Source organism: Caloenas nicobarica, chromosome 1 (assembly GCF_036013445.1).
Source record: "Caloenas nicobarica isolate bCalNic1 chromosome 1, bCalNic1.hap1, whole genome shotgun sequence".
Taxonomy (NCBI): domain Eukaryota; kingdom Metazoa; phylum Chordata; class Aves; order Columbiformes; family Columbidae; genus Caloenas; species Caloenas nicobarica.
Genome location: NC_088245.1, coordinates 202,084,539 through 202,100,619, shown reverse-complemented (window position 1 = coordinate 202,100,619; position 16,081 = coordinate 202,084,539).

The following is a 16,081-nucleotide window of genomic DNA, read 5'->3' as shown; positions in this document are numbered from 1 at the left end:
CCAGAGGCACTGCCCTTATGAGCCATGGGAGCCTCAGGTAAGGCTCATCTCTGCAAGGTGAGGGAACATAATGTCTCAGGAAGGTAATGAAGATAATTCTGGGTATTTTTGTGGGATCCTGGAGATGGAAGAAAACAGGGTGAACTGTTCAAAAAGTCCATTACATGTAGAATACAGTTATTGCATTGTTATGCTGAAATATTATCAGAAAAGCTGTACAGTTGCTTGATAATGAACCTCCACAGTCCTCCATTATCTCACTATTAGTCTATCAAGTTGCATCATGAGATCAAAAACAACCCACTTGGTTACATGTATGGAACAGTGTAGCTGACATATGTCAAAAGGAGGAGTTTAGCATTTTCTTATGCCATTGACTTTGGAGCATCCATGTTTCGCATAAACTAAAATCTACTTTAAGGTGCTCTGGAGGCAGTCAAGTGGCTGTGACACTATCAGTGCTAAATTCAAACTGTTGAATGATAAATGCATAACTTGGGAAGATTTGTTCTTTTTGTTAGGGGGCAGAGGGTTGTTTAGGTTTGAATTACTGTTTTTTTCAGAATGCCTGCAGTTTATCAGAAAACTGAGAACAGATTAGTAGACACTGCTTTTAAAAGATATTTTAGTATGCTCTGAGTGCCAGCACAGACATTCTGCACTTACTGGATCTGATGCTTAGGTATTCTCCTACTTTTATCTCCAGTTGTGCCTAAGTAAGTGTCTTGACAAGAGTCGCTACCTATCTCCTGCAGCATCTGCCTTACACCACTTTCCCACATTCAGAACCATGTTTTATATTTAACTTTTACTATAGAGACAGAGCCATTCTTCCTGAGAGATTATCTCTTCCAAGCCGAAGACAATGCAAAAGCATCCATGCTGTCCCTCGTACATCTATTCATTGTTTGTAACAATGTTTTCCATGGAATTCCATAATATTATCTCAAATATTCAGTAGGAATTGAAAGAACGTCTCGCCCATTAATATACTCCTTTCTCTTAGGTAAATCTCAGGTGCGACTGTACTGTCAATAATGAAAAACCCTTTTTTCCCTGCAGGTTCAAATGGATAGATCTTTTTCTCTTTCCTGTTCAACATATGTGCTAAACCAGTCAGCAATATTATAAAATGCTACAGGCTTAAATGGTTGCCGTATGCTGATAGTGCACAGCTGTATGTATTGCATCAGGAAACAGAAGACACTGCCATCCAGACTCTCATTGCCTGTCAAAATAAAGCATCAGCCCAATATCAGCAGTTTAAACTTAAGGAGGAGGTAGATAGGATAAAACTAATAGGAAATTTCTGCAAAGTTTTCATGATCTAATAGCCCTCAAAGGGATGCAATTCTTTGTATCAGGTAACAACTAGACACACATTAGCAGCTGGAGGAAAGATAACATTTGATCACTTATAGGAAACACTAAGTATAGACATGATAGAAAAAGGTATATAAATGTATATATGCTATATAAAGAAACACTTAGCATTGCCTCTGCACATTTTTGACTACTTAACTCTTTTGCTGAGGTGTGGAGGAAGGGAGAAGTGAGATTCAAAATGTTGCTTTGATCAGAGATTTTCCAATCTCCTTTCTAATTTGACCCTTAACAGGCAGAAATGCCAATCAAACAATCAAACTTTTGGTCTTTTACTCCCACTGGAGTGTTAATGCTTGACCACTGATAGCAATGCCAAAATTATTATCAACAGAGATTTAGGCTGGTCTGAGTAACAAGGAGACACAGCACTTTGAACAAAAATTTTATCTTCTAATCTTTTTATATCAAAGTTATTTAGATCCTCTACAGACAGAAGTAGCAAAAATTCTAAATTCTACTTAGGATAGGTTGGCATAACTATGAAGCACTTTGCAATAAAAGCCCATTTACAATGCTGAGAAATGGGTATAGATTTATTCAAACAGAAATCCAACAAAGGTTCTGCACCATTTCCCTAAGAGTATACAGATCTCTTATTCATATTAACCTTTTCATGTGAGTAGACAAACACACTCCATGAAACTCAAATAAGACCTTTACATTTATCAGAGAATTTAATTCTAATCATTTACCACAGATTAAGAATCGGATTAAGAATGTATTACTAACAATATCCAGCTGGAAGGATGTAAGTGCAAAACTGGGTCATATCAACAGCTTTAGCCAATGATTGTGTAGATAAATGCAATAATCTAAACAGAATATTAGTGTGTAGATATTTCCCTAAATGCTACATTTGGAATGATTTTCGTGTTGTTGCCTATTTAATCAACTATTGTAGCCTTGTTACTAACCATCTGTCCTAAAAACATGCTGGATATCTGGTGCTTGGATTACAGGATCTTTGTAGGCTCCAGATTTTGCTAGTCTGAAAATACAATGCCTAGATAAAGGCTCTATTAGCAGCTAAAACATAGAATCTTGGTGAGCTTTCCTTGCTTTCTAAACTTCATGGTGTTCGGTATTCTGAGGAATATATGTACCTCAGAATGAAATGGTAATTCTAGTTAGATTTAACTATGTGTTGCTCATAGGACAAAGTAATCTTGATGAAAGCAACTGTCTTTGCCACACATAATCTACTATGCAACCAAAGTGTTTTGAATTAGTTTGGAGTTGGACATATTCCTCAAAGATATTTTTTGTTGTTGATGATAATTTTCTGATTGAAGAACAGCTTTTTCTGAATACCGAGATATATGGAACAGAAGTAAGTCCTGTCTCAAAACAAAGTTGGTGCCTGAGTAGAAGACTTCTGTCCAGAATACAGAAATAGAGAATAGTTGTCTTTGCCAGAGATCTGAGTCCTAAGTAGTCAGGAAATGCGAAATAATATATTGATTTCATAAAAGAAGAAAAAAAAAGTTCGACTGTCAAATGTGATAAATAAGTCACATCGTCAAATGAAAATGTCCAAACAATATGTCAATCTGTTTAATCCATTGATAATATCCCTTTTATTTGGGATGATTTTAAAATTTTAATACCGATAATGATCTTCATAGAATCAGCAGAATACAGTAGAAGAAAAAAAAAATGGTGATACCACAGGAAATGAAATATTGTTCAATACTGAATAGTTTCTTCTCACAACTCAGTTCTTAAGACCAGTCCTTAGAAATTTACTGTACATGCTAATAATGCAGTCATTCAGAGCATCATTAAAAATGGTCTTTTCTATGACCAGAATTCATTGTTAAGAGTGTATGTACACCTTAAACGGAACGTAAAGTGTTTACTGACTGCACAATGGAAGATAATGACTCAAAATCAATTCTTGGATTCAAATTACAGTCAATTGTGAAGATCATTTAGGAAATAAAAAGTAAAAAGAAATGTCATAATGAGTTATTCAGGGATTTTAAATACTCCATCAAGATCTCTACTTTTATTACCATAAATCAGAAAATAAATTCCATTGGAAATGAAGAAAGAATCACTCATTTTTTGAAAGAGGAAATGTAGAGAGTGGCAGAATAAAGAATCTCTTCGGTGATGATTATATAGTCATTGAATTCAGTTTGCTCATTGAGCTCACCTCTGCAGGCTTTTCTTTAAACATTCCTGAGCCTCTCCCAGTTCATGGTAGGATGTCTTGCAAACTTCTTTACAAAATGACTGTCTAAGTGTTTTTGATTTAGAGTCCATGACTTTTTTCTTCATAAAAAGTCCTAACTGCCTGGGTATATTTTCTGTGCCATATGGAGCAGCCTCAGCACATTTGCAGCCCTCACCTGTGCTGCCATATGAGAACTGTTTCTGGGATTACCCTGTTACAATTAGCAGAGGGAAAAATTCAGTTTCAGGTGGGATATAGAACGTTCCTAAAAGTCAAATGTGTTTTTTTGGGTTTTTTTTTGTCTGTTTGGTTTTTTGTTGTTGTTATTGTTTTGTTTTGTTGTTTTGTTTTGTTGTTTTGTTTTCATAAACCTGGGAAAAGCAAGGTGCTACTTTGGAGGCATCGGAAGTTACTCGTTCGAGTGTTAGGATACTGTGAGGCATAAGATCAGGCGGGTTTAGTAGCAAGAGTTCAGGCTGAGTTCAGACTCTAGAAGACCAAACGTGGTCAGTTTGTCCACAATACAGCCAACTTTAGATTCAGGGCGCTCCTAACTACTACCATTTTCAGTGCAACAATTTGAACAATGTGGACATTACTCAGATGTCTGGTTTGGATATATAAGTGGAATTAAAATCAAATCAATTTTAGTTCTACCACAAAGAAAAAAGAAGGCCAGGAAGACAGTAATGTAACTGTGATTACGTATCTATGAGGCTCCTGATAATTTCCTTTCTTTGACAATGAGCAAAAAAGTCTTAATCACTTTCATATTATTGTGTTCGCTTGCTTTTTACTTTTTAAGGGGAAATAAATTCTTCTGAAATCCTATCCAGCCCATACAATTACTCCTACTTTGTATCTAAGAATCTGGAAAGAGTAAGATTATCTTATTCTCCAACGAGACATAAACATGTAGGTCAGATCTATTCAGTGAAAGTTTAACATCTATACGTAATCTAACAATTGTTTATTTCCCTCATGGTCACTTATAGGAAATATGCATTTGTAGATCACATTTCATCTCAGTCTAGAATAAACAAAATATGTCCAAAAATGATTATTTCTTTCTCTTGACTATAAGATGAATAGCTATGGTGTAGACATCTAACCTGGGTATGTCTAGAAGAAGTTGATATAAATTTATTCCGCAGCAGTTGAAACATGCAATACCTCAGTTTCTAATGCTTATAGGAACTCTAACACTTTTCACAATTGCATCTGCTGATTAAAAAAGTGAATGGAAACCCTGTAGGGAGGGAACAATAGCCGAATAGGGAGGAAAATGTGGGGGTATAGAAATATCTGGGGGTCAGAAATGACTACTCTGAATAAATCAGAAGAGAAAGTGATAGAGAAAATTAGTTAGAGGTCATGCTGGAGAAGAGGCTCATTGTACCCCAGACAATTGAACAGTCATTTTCAGCACTCATTCATCATTTCCATTTAATCACAGCACCTGAAGCATAAAAGTAAATGTCAAAGCAAACTTTAAAACGGAGTTAAATGTAGATGGCTGCGTGACCTGTCCCACCACACAGCCTGTAAGGCCAATCAGCAGAGACATAAGTTTAATAGATCAATTAATTTAAATGTCTCTATTTAACATAATTTATTGAAGATAACAGGGAAACACTAAAATTCCATATTTTTTTTCATTTTACCTAACGAAATCCTTACTATCACTGATTTCTATGAAGTATAACATGAGATAAGTTCAAGTTAATAGGAGAAATATGTTCTATAAAAGACAGGACAGAAGCTTTGCTGTATGACACTTTATTTTTGATGGATGGGCCTTTTAAGACAGCACCCTTCATTTCAGTTAGTTTCCATCCAGATGTTGACATTCATAGGCGGTACTCGTTCAAGCAGTTCTGTTGTTCATCACTATCATGTTTGTTATATTAAAAGTAGCTGCAAACGCAATGACAGGAGTGGGAAGCAGAAGCGATAATTAAGCTCTAAATGTTGAAGCAGCTATACCAGGGATTGGCAGGTGGCAGGTGGAAAAGTAATCTATGTGATTCAGGGCAGTCTGCCAGCCTCATAGGTTATCTCTTAATCAACTCCAGACTTTTAATGTTCATGCATTCATGTTCAAAACTAAACTGGGTTTGGCAACAATATTTTTTTCATTAAGAAGTTGCACCACTCTGGATTCAGCTCATGAAATAACTTGTTAACCAGTATCCTGGAGTTAACAAATACAGAATTAAAAGACGTTCAATAGTCTACATCAATCATAGGCTAACATTTATGAAAGAGCTGGCCTGCAAATGAATTTTATTAACTGTAGTCTAGAATACAGCTAGAAAGTACAAACATGAGAAAAAAGAAACCTTACAGAGATAGGACATGAAAAATCGGAAAACAAAACTTGAGGCTATAGTCTTAACTCCTGGTATTAAGTGAAATTGAGTGGCTTACGTATTCAGGTCTGTTAAAATTATTAAAAAGAGAAAAACACATAAAAAGGCCTTCCAAAGGACTGAATTATAAAATTATATTTGAGATATTGGAACAGGAAATTAAGATATTGAAAGCCAGTCAAATTGGAAATGAATGATGTGGTTACCCACTGTATTATCCTTGATTGAAAAGCTTAGGCTTTTCTGTACACTCACCATGTTTACACTCACCTTCTCACAAGCAAACATTTTAATGCTGCTATGTTGCCAACTAGAGATGTTCTATATAGACTAACATTGAATGAATCCAGGGTTAAGAAGCCCCCTCCCACCCCTCATAAAGGTGGAGAAGAGAGAAGGAATCAGGATCAGCAATTTCTTTAGCTGTTTCCAGGGCTCAAAAACTGTATAACACCACGTTCTGAGATTACTGAGAGTCAGTCCTAATGAACCCTTTAGCCAAAATTTTTGTGTGTGATGTCTGCTGGAAACAGATTCCTCACCCAAAATCTCACCTTTTTAATGGCAACATGAGTAAACAGGTTGCATTCCAAAACCATTTATTATCGTAATATTAATTTTGTCTGCAGTTCTTTGATTGCCCCAAGTGCATACATTCCTTTTAATATCACTTCAACTAAAATGCTTTGCAACTGACCCAACATAGTCTTTGTTTTCAGAATTAACTTTTACACACTCAAGAGAGTGTATTCACATATATTTAAATAAATCTCCGTTTATATCTTTTGGTATCATGAGTGAGATCACTATCAAGTCTAAAAATGTAGTGTCAGTCCAAATATCTCATAACAGTGACATAAAGAATTTGACCATTAAACTTGTTCAGTAATAAATTATGGAGACCCTTGATGACATTTAAACTATCCTGAAAGTAGTTGTAACATTAATAATTCATGGCAGAAATTCATGTTTAGCTACCTTTATTACTGCTGACATCAGTCACTAAGTAATTTTTAAATTAGGGAAAAACAAGACTACAAGCCGAATGAATTAATTTGTTCAAAATATTGGCAGCTCATAGCATAGGTGAAAAAACAGTGAAACCCTGCATATTATAGAATTGTAGGATCATTTATTTTGGCAAAGACCCTTAAGATCATCAAGTCCAACCATTACCCAGCACTGCCTAGTCCACCACTAAACCACGTCCTTAAGCATCACATCTACACATCTTTTAAACACCTCCAGGGATGGTTACTCCACCACTTCCCTGGGCAGCTTGTTCTAATGCCTGACAGCCCTTTCCATGAAAAAAAAATTCTAATATCCATTCTAAACTTCCCCTGGTGTAACTTGAGGCTATTTCTTCTTGTCCTATCTCTTGTTACTTGGGAGAAGAGACCAACACCCACCTTGCTAATAGAAATTAGTAATTAGTACTTTTTTAACTGAATTATACATATTTATACATATTTGAAGGAAATCTGATTCCCTTTAATTCTAAGATAACAATGCTGGATGGGCAGTTCAGCTCACAGTAGATCTTATGCCACCTGGAGATAGCCTCTGAGGAGCATCTATGTCTGTAAGGAGATTCTCTTTTTAAAGCTCTAGTGTCTTTTAACTTATCTCACAGGCAACATTAAAGGAAAGAAAGAAAGAAAGAAAGAAAGAAAGAGAAAGAAAGAACAAAAGAAAGAAAGAGAAAGAAAGAACAAAAGAAAGAACGAAAGAGTGAAAGAAAGAAAGAAAGAAGGCTTTCTCACACATTGTATTAAAAAAAAAAAGGAAAAGGACAGTATTTTTTTTTCTCTGCTTCATTCTCAAGTATTATAAAAGTTTTATCACCGACATTTCCAATATTGGTACACATGCTTAACTTTCCCTTAGTTGTGGACAAGGTTTCCCCGAGTGAGACAGAATAACCAGGGCAACATGACAGCAGCCCTCAGGAAGTTTGCTAGTTTTTCTTTTTGTTGACAAAATGTCCTTAGCTAACATCTTTCTTTTTTGAGAGTGATTTGCATTTAAATAATTATTTATGCATGTCAAAAAGTGATAGCTGGTTCCTCTCATCATAAATAAAAAGCAATCTAAAGCAAGCTAAACTATATTGCTTTACTTTCAGCTAGTTGCTTTCATCTACCGCAGAATAACTATGATATTTAGAATATGTGGAGACTCTAAAGAAGAATTTTAGATTATGTATTTTTTTATGAAGAAAGGCTATAATTATTTTAATGTTGCAATTTTTTCAGTATGCTGGTTTGTATGCTCATAGCTATGCCTTCTGGCCTTGAAACATATGATCTTCTCAACTTCTGCTTCATCCTCGGTCTCCAGGGGCAAGAAAGAGAACAGATTGCCCATAATGATATTATTCTGCTCTTTCAACTTTATTTTAATACAGCCGAATACGTCCTTCAGATCTTCAGGAAAGAGTTTTCTGATTTTTTGTTTACTTTTTTTTTTCAACAGATGCAAAATTCACTGTGTCTTCTATTTCTTATCTGTTCTTTCTTCCAAAATAAGAGAAAACATTCTAATCTATGGTTTAAGGATATAGGAAAGGATGAATGATTATTTAATAGTCATATACAACTGTCTTGGATGCTTGTTTGCTGTATTTTTATAAACATTCTCAGAATATAGAATTTTATCTTTGTCTACACTGTGTAGTTTAAAAATAAGACCTACAAAGATCATCTAGATTTATACAATCAACTCACTATTTAAGATTTCTAAGTCATTTTAATTTCTTTAGACCTCATAGAGATGTATTAGTCTGAAATGCAATGGGTTAACTTAAATGATTCTCTCTGTTCCTAAAGCCTTAGACATCCTTATCAATAGTTCCTTTTGGAAGAGAAGGAGCAAAATTAAAATGCATAGAGTCAAACTTTAGATACTTAAAATCAGTTCTAGAAGACTTTATCAAAGTAAATCTGTGTTATTGATAACTGAAAATAGAACACCTAACTGTTAAAGCTTTTGCAGAAGACTTAGTTTTGAAAAACAGAGAAAGTGCAGGAGTACTTCTTTTTCTCTTTCTTTCTTTTTCTTTCTTCCTTCCTTCCTTCCTTCCTTCCTTGTGTGTAATGTGTTCTTTATATCCCATTTTATATTCAAATTAATCAGATTATTTTTTAATGGCATCTAGTTCTCTTTTACTAGAATAAGTTGGTGCCAAAATTTGAAAGTGCTATATGTGACTAATAAACTTCAGTAAGAACGTTGTCCCTCGTTACCATATAGTTTTGAAAGAGGGATCCTGTTTATGAACAATTAATGTTTGCATGACTGTGCTGGAATATTAGGGTCATTTCACAGTAACATGAGAAACCATATGGTCTCAATATTTCCTGCCTTTGTTTCTTTTCCCCACTTCAATCTGTCTGGCTATAGGTTGCAGAAGAAAGAAATAAAGAAATCACTGGATATGTAAAATTGATTCTTCTTTTAAGCAGTTAGAAATTAGTAGTTAGAAACTGTGTTTGTTTGTGTTTTTCTTGGGTTTTTTTAATTATTATTTTGTCCACTGAATTGAAAGTCAATTAAAAGGAAATTATTAAAATGTGGTTACGTATGTGTGCAGTAAACATTCAGCTTTGTAGGATACAATTTTACTTTGAAAAAAATATTGAAGGAAACATCTGTTCTTAGCACTCATTGTATTAGCACATATGGTATTGATACTTTGTATCAAGTAAGTTACTTGTAAAATCAATATCTGTCACAGTATTGTGCTTTACACTACACATTCAAAAAAAATCGCACTCTGGAAAGAAAATTCCTTTGATGCTCTGAAATCTGAAATGGGGCGGTTTTGCTTATTGGCTCTTCCATCCACAGACATAACTCCATAGAATTTAGTTAAAGGCAATATTACAGTTCATCCGTTTCAAGCAGATGTATGTTTTTTATCATCAGCACAAAAAAGCAAACACCAACACAAATGACCATATCCATATGCTACTGACACTTATTTTTGTCACTTGTGTAGCATAAATTATATTTAGCTAACTTAGCATATTTTAAAAACAAGTTAATTTCTTTTCAGATATCTTTTTCTTAGTGTTATTTTTTGTTTCATCTCTCACTAATGGGAGCTCATTGCTCTCAAGTGGCAACAAGTGGAAAAATATAGCAAGCTTTTAATAATTGTGCATTATTGCAGAAAGTTACATTTTTGTGTCTCCTTTGGAAGGCTTGGTTGAAGGATACCAGATACTGATCAATCTTATATTCAGAGCCCGGACATTTTGCCTGCTCACTATGGGTCCTATCTGTAGTAATGAGTTTGATCAGACTGTAAATTAGGTTTATACAGTTTTATGCTGATTTAATTATTCCGTCGTGTGGGATTCATGATTTGGTAAAACAAGGATTGTGGAAAATATGCCAAGAATTTCTGCTATCAGTTACATTTCCAAAGTACCAATTGCATCAAAAAATATCATCAGAAGTTGCTGATAGCAATATTTCCCTCATTCTCTGTCTCTGTTTTGCTTCACTTGGCTTTGGATATTGTCATATAGTCTGTTTCTGTAGGGATTTTTACATATGCTAGTTTAAGAGTACAAACACTAGAATAGCTTGCCTAAGGAGGTTACAGGATCCCCATTGCTGGAGGTTTTTAAGAATAGTTTAAATAAACTACGGATAGAAAACGTGCAACTACAGCTTATTCTGCTGTGAAATAAATGGTTTTTTCAGCTACCTGCCAGCCATATTTTTTTCTGGTCCTGTGATTCTATCATTTGAAGATTATTCATGGAAACAAAGTTGTGGGCAGATGTCAAATGTGTACTTTCTCATAAACTCAATTATCCAGGGCCTAACTTTTCCTCTCTTTGCTCACATGGAAAGGAGATTCCTTGACTTCCTTGGGTCACTGCTTTCAGCATTTAACTATCTGTATAATTACATGTATTTTCCTGATATCAAAACTAATCTCTGTAAAGCTAATTTATTCTTGTCCTCTCCCTAGTGAACAAGGGTAATAATTGCTCATTGATGAAGGTCACTTTATATTTTATATTTTATATTAGCATAAGACAAAATAATAAAATATAATGACTAACAGAGCTCACCTGATGCCCTTAGAGATCCTGCTAGTGGACCCTTGCTTGCAGCAAAAGTCAGGTAAGGTAGGAGTCTGAAAATTGTATACATCTGGAGAAGTATTGCTTGTATTATCCGAGGCTGATACTACTGTAGTGACTGCTTCAAATGGAATTAGTCATCTTTGAGGATTTTTTTCTTTCGATCTGCTTTTGCTCCCACAGAACTCATGCTAATAAGGTTTAGGTATATATCTTATATAGAGATATACCAAAAATATATGCAGTTATTTGCAGCTTGATAAAATTTACCTGTTTATTGTTACCATCACTCTTTGTATATTGACTGTCGTAATCAAATAGGGAAGGAATGCATATTTTCAACATATATTCACGTCTTTAAAATCTCTGAGAGATTTTGTGGGATGCATGTAGGATTCCTGTTCAAGCACACTCAAGTCACTGTAGAATTTTCTCCCATTCACCAGTTGATAATGTTTGCAGAGAATGTAAGCAACATTTTCTTACAATATTTGATCACCCCAGGTAAAATGGAGAATTATTTTTAATTATCCTTTGCTTGACAGAATTTGATAAATTGGAAGATTGTCTTTATGTTTCCTTTAAACTTTTCAACTTTTCTTTAAAAAAAATCAGTTCCTTCAACCTTTTCGAGTAGACACATTTTCTAAGCCTTGTTTTAACCTACATATTGTTCTTTGTTTTTCTTTCAATTTTTTACATTTTTATTAAAGTGTGATGTCCCCACAACCTAAAATAGTCCCAAATCTGGGGCCTTACAAGAGACAACTAGAATTCGAATTATTATCTCTCTACCTTATTATATAAGTAATTTCTGTTAAGACAGATTGAGTTGCTTTTTTCTGTAACTGTGAGGCATAACAGACTTGTATTCAATTTATGAGCCATCACAACTCCCACATCATTTTGTATCATATCACTGCTAACCAGTTATTCTTCACTTTGTATCTGTGCATTTTTTTCTCCTTTCTAGCAGCAGTACTTTGCATTTTTCTTTATTGAATTTTGTCTTCTTGTTTTTGAGCCATTTCTTCAATTTATCAAAATAATGTTGAAATCCTGTCCTGTTCTACAGAGTACTTATAGAATCATAGAGCTCATATAATCTACGAATGCTTTTAGTGTGCTTTAATCATTGTAGTGGATATATTTTTTAAAAGGTGCCTAGAACAGACAGCTAATATGCTTTCTCAAAAAAACCATGGATAATAATTCTTTGGAAAGAGCAACCTTTGAAGGCAAGTAATTTTTACAAGTCTCAAAAAGGGACTGACACTTAATAAGAGAATATCTGGTCTTATCAAAACTCGCTATATAAGTTTCAGGATGAATTTATAATGCCATACTTCCAGATTTCAACTGATTTCTAATTATATCAGCTCAGGATGAAAGCTATAATGTCACATAATCTTGTATCAAAGTTAGAACTTTCTAGAGCATTTACTATTCCGTGCTGTTGAAGGAAGAGTATTAAGCTTGAAGACTCTTCTGTCCAGTCCAGTACGCAAAATCTCAATTCCTAGCTGCTCTGGGAAAACAGAGCATCTCTGAATGAGAGCACAACCTGAAAAAGATGGCAAGGTAGTGCTGTAGGATTATAGAGACATAGCCACGTACAAATCGTGCTTCATATCAAGTAAGTTTTTAGGGATTTTTTTTTTTTTTTTTTTTGAGGGGGGTTATTTTGTTTGTAAATGGAGCAGAACTGATGGGTGTATCATCAAGGGACAAGGGTAAAAGGTGCTTTTTGATGGAGTTCCTTTTCAGAGAAGAACAGGTCTTCAAAGCTTTTAGAGATTTCGCTGTTGCAGAATCTAGACGGTTTTGGAAGGCAAAAGGTAAAGCATGCTGACAGTACTTTAATGCACGTGCACATTGCAATAGTGTCAAGAAAAGTCATGTAGCAGAGGGAAAGAAAGTCTCAGAAACACAGGCAACACAACCACTCAGATTAATTCCTACAGGGCATTGATGTAACTGGAAACTCAAGAAGAAGCTCTTTCCTTTCTCTTCCATAGCAAATTTTTAATTTTTTTAATGCTGGTTTGCTCCTTTTCACCTCATTTAAGCTTTTAAAGGTAAGAGCTGTCCCCACTCCCTGGTCTCATGGAAGGCATTCAAACAGTGGAAAGAGGAATTTGTTTTCAAGCTGCAGAAATGTTCTGCTAAACTCTAATCACCTCTAGCACTGAGTTTCTTTCTCTTGTTTTTTTTGGAAGAAAGATGAGGGAGGGGTGGAAATTTCTTCTCAGCCTTTTGCCCCTTGAAAAGGAGCCTGATTAGCAAAATTGGAACTTGTGTCCTCAATTCAGTTATACTATAGATGGTAGAAACAGATGGACTAGGAAACACAGACTTTACTAAGGAAGCTAAAACAACACTGTAAAGAAAAAGGAACACAGCAGAAGAGATTGTTTTTTCTTTTTTGCTTTAATTATTTTTGATCGAGATTACCCCATTTAATCATCAAGTTGCTACAGTATTTTCCATTGAATTAGGAACCAGAAATTACTACGGTACAGTAATTTAAGGAGAGATGTGGATGTAATTTACCAGTGTTTCAAACTCACAAAATGCTATGTGATGATGCTAATTAGGTCACCAGACCTGAATTGTTAATTGCTGGGAAGAGTCAAGGTGGATTATCTGGGACTTAATGTTTCACAACATAGTCACACAGTTTCTCTATTGGAGGTGGCTCATGGCTAGTACAAGATACAAGCAGAGCAACGATACCTTAGTATAGAAATAATGTAACTCATTCCAGATTGGATATTGAAAAAAACTTCTTTTTTTAAACTCTTATTTTCACTATAACCATCAGCAATTGCAAATCATCCTACTGTATTTTTTTTTTGTAAGATGAGGAAGAGTAACGTGGCAGTAATTAAGATGAATGACACTTTACTGGGGAAAGTAAACTGTAAAAGTTATAGAGAAATAGATAGGCATAAGCAAACTGTATAAAGTGATCTTAGAAAAAGTGACAAAAACAGTATAACAAAAACTGTCTGTACATACACTCTTCACAGTTATCCATAGCACTGGCTGCATGCATTGTACATAGTGTCCAGCAAATTTGTCCACAATGGACGTGCATTGACAATTAAGATGTGTATTGAAGACTGAACAGGATAAAAGTGTTTTGTATACTTTTTCTTTGCTTACCAAGTAAGTAACACATATTTTAAAATATTTGTCATAACCAATATTTTTAAATCACAGTAGGGATCAAGATCCTATAAAAGTGCATTTTTTTTTCACAAAGTTCCAATATTTCCCTCATGTGCTGTGCATTATGCATGTATGCCTATGATTCTGTTCCACTCAGGCTTGAAATCTGTAGTTAAATAATTATTAGTTTTTAATTTTAAATAAATTATCTAAAACATTTTAGATCTTCAGAAGTGTTTGAGATTTTTCATATAGGTAGATTGTTTAAATTCTTATAAATGTTTTTTCATATTCTTTCCATTGATATTCTTTCCATTCTCGTTCTTCCATTGCTGCTCTTTTTAATCCACTCACTGTAGTAAGCTCATGCACATTTGGTCATCCTGTACCTGGCTTTCTGGAGGTTAACATGCTAATACCCCCATCTAATCGGTTAAAGAGCAGGCCACCCTCGTGTGAGTAGTAATCTATCCAAGGACATGCATGTAGTTCACATTGTCCTGAAAATTCTTTCTAAAACAGGCACAGTTGTTCCCGTCTGGCCAGGTAATTTTTTTGTCAATATCAAGACATTGCAGTGTAGTAAATATCTCTTGTTGCAATATTAAAAGAACAAAGTGATTGCAGTGAACATGATAAGATACAATAGTAGTTGACTCATTTGTTACAAAACGGTTGTCCTGTATAAATCAATATACGTTGGTTAGTCATTGTAGTAAAGATAATGTATACCAATTCTCAAAGGATCAGCCTTATATTAATCAATGGATTTAAGACAAAGAAATGTCTAAAACTTTTAGAATGTGATAAACACAAGACTATTTTGTTTGCATTAGAAAGATGCGTATTCTCTCCCAGTGTGAAAGTGTATTTATAATTTTTGGAGTCAGGACAATAAATGGCTCTAATAATGACGTTGTCAAGAGAAGTAACATTGAGGGGGTTTTTGTTCGTTTTTGGTTTTGTTTTGTTTTTTCCCTTCCCTACAGTTCTATACATACAATCATGAATAATTCAGATGATATATTGTTGAATCTCTTTGAAATAAGTGGCTACCACTGTAGAAAGTTTCAAAACTGAAAATATTTGAGAACAAAATGTTATAAGGAAGAAGAAGGCAGCATGTTGTGAACAAAAACTAGCTTTTAGGAATTTAATCAATTTTACTCTGTTTTTGTCATTTGATCTCATCTATTATTCTGTGTTGGACATGAGCATATGAGATCCCTCAAAAGAGGCTGCCTCTTTGCTTTGTGCCCACAAGCAAAGATTTTATTGAATTTGGAGAACTGAATTTAGGGTAAGTAGGAGTCTACTCTTGGTAAAGCTGTAGTCAAAAAATCATCAAAGCTATTATATGAATAAAGAATAAGATAGAGACTAATGGAGGTGAAATACAGAAGGGCAGACTGTATTTCACAAAAACAGTTCACTTTAGAAGACAAGAGCGGACATGATTTTAGTGTCCTGTGGAGTGAAACAGATAGGTGGGAGGTTTTGCTTTCCTATCTCGATTACCTATGAACAAGACAATATTTTCAATTAAATTACTTTGTTCAGAGTCACTGATGGTCACTCAGTAAATTGGTGTGGTTTTTAATGATTTTTGAAATGTGTAAGAGTGTGCAAAACACTACTATTGAGTATCATTGAGATCACAAACTGAAGGTGATTCAAAAGAGAGGTGAGTAATTGTATAAATATAAAAGTATCTGACAGAATTATAATTATTGCAACCCTGGAAGGTACATTAAGTTTAACTCATGGAGGAGCGGACAATCATAGTCTGATTATTTTTCTTATGCTCCTTCCTGCTGCTAATGTCATGTATTAGATATTTGAATCTGACGAATTTTGAATCTGGA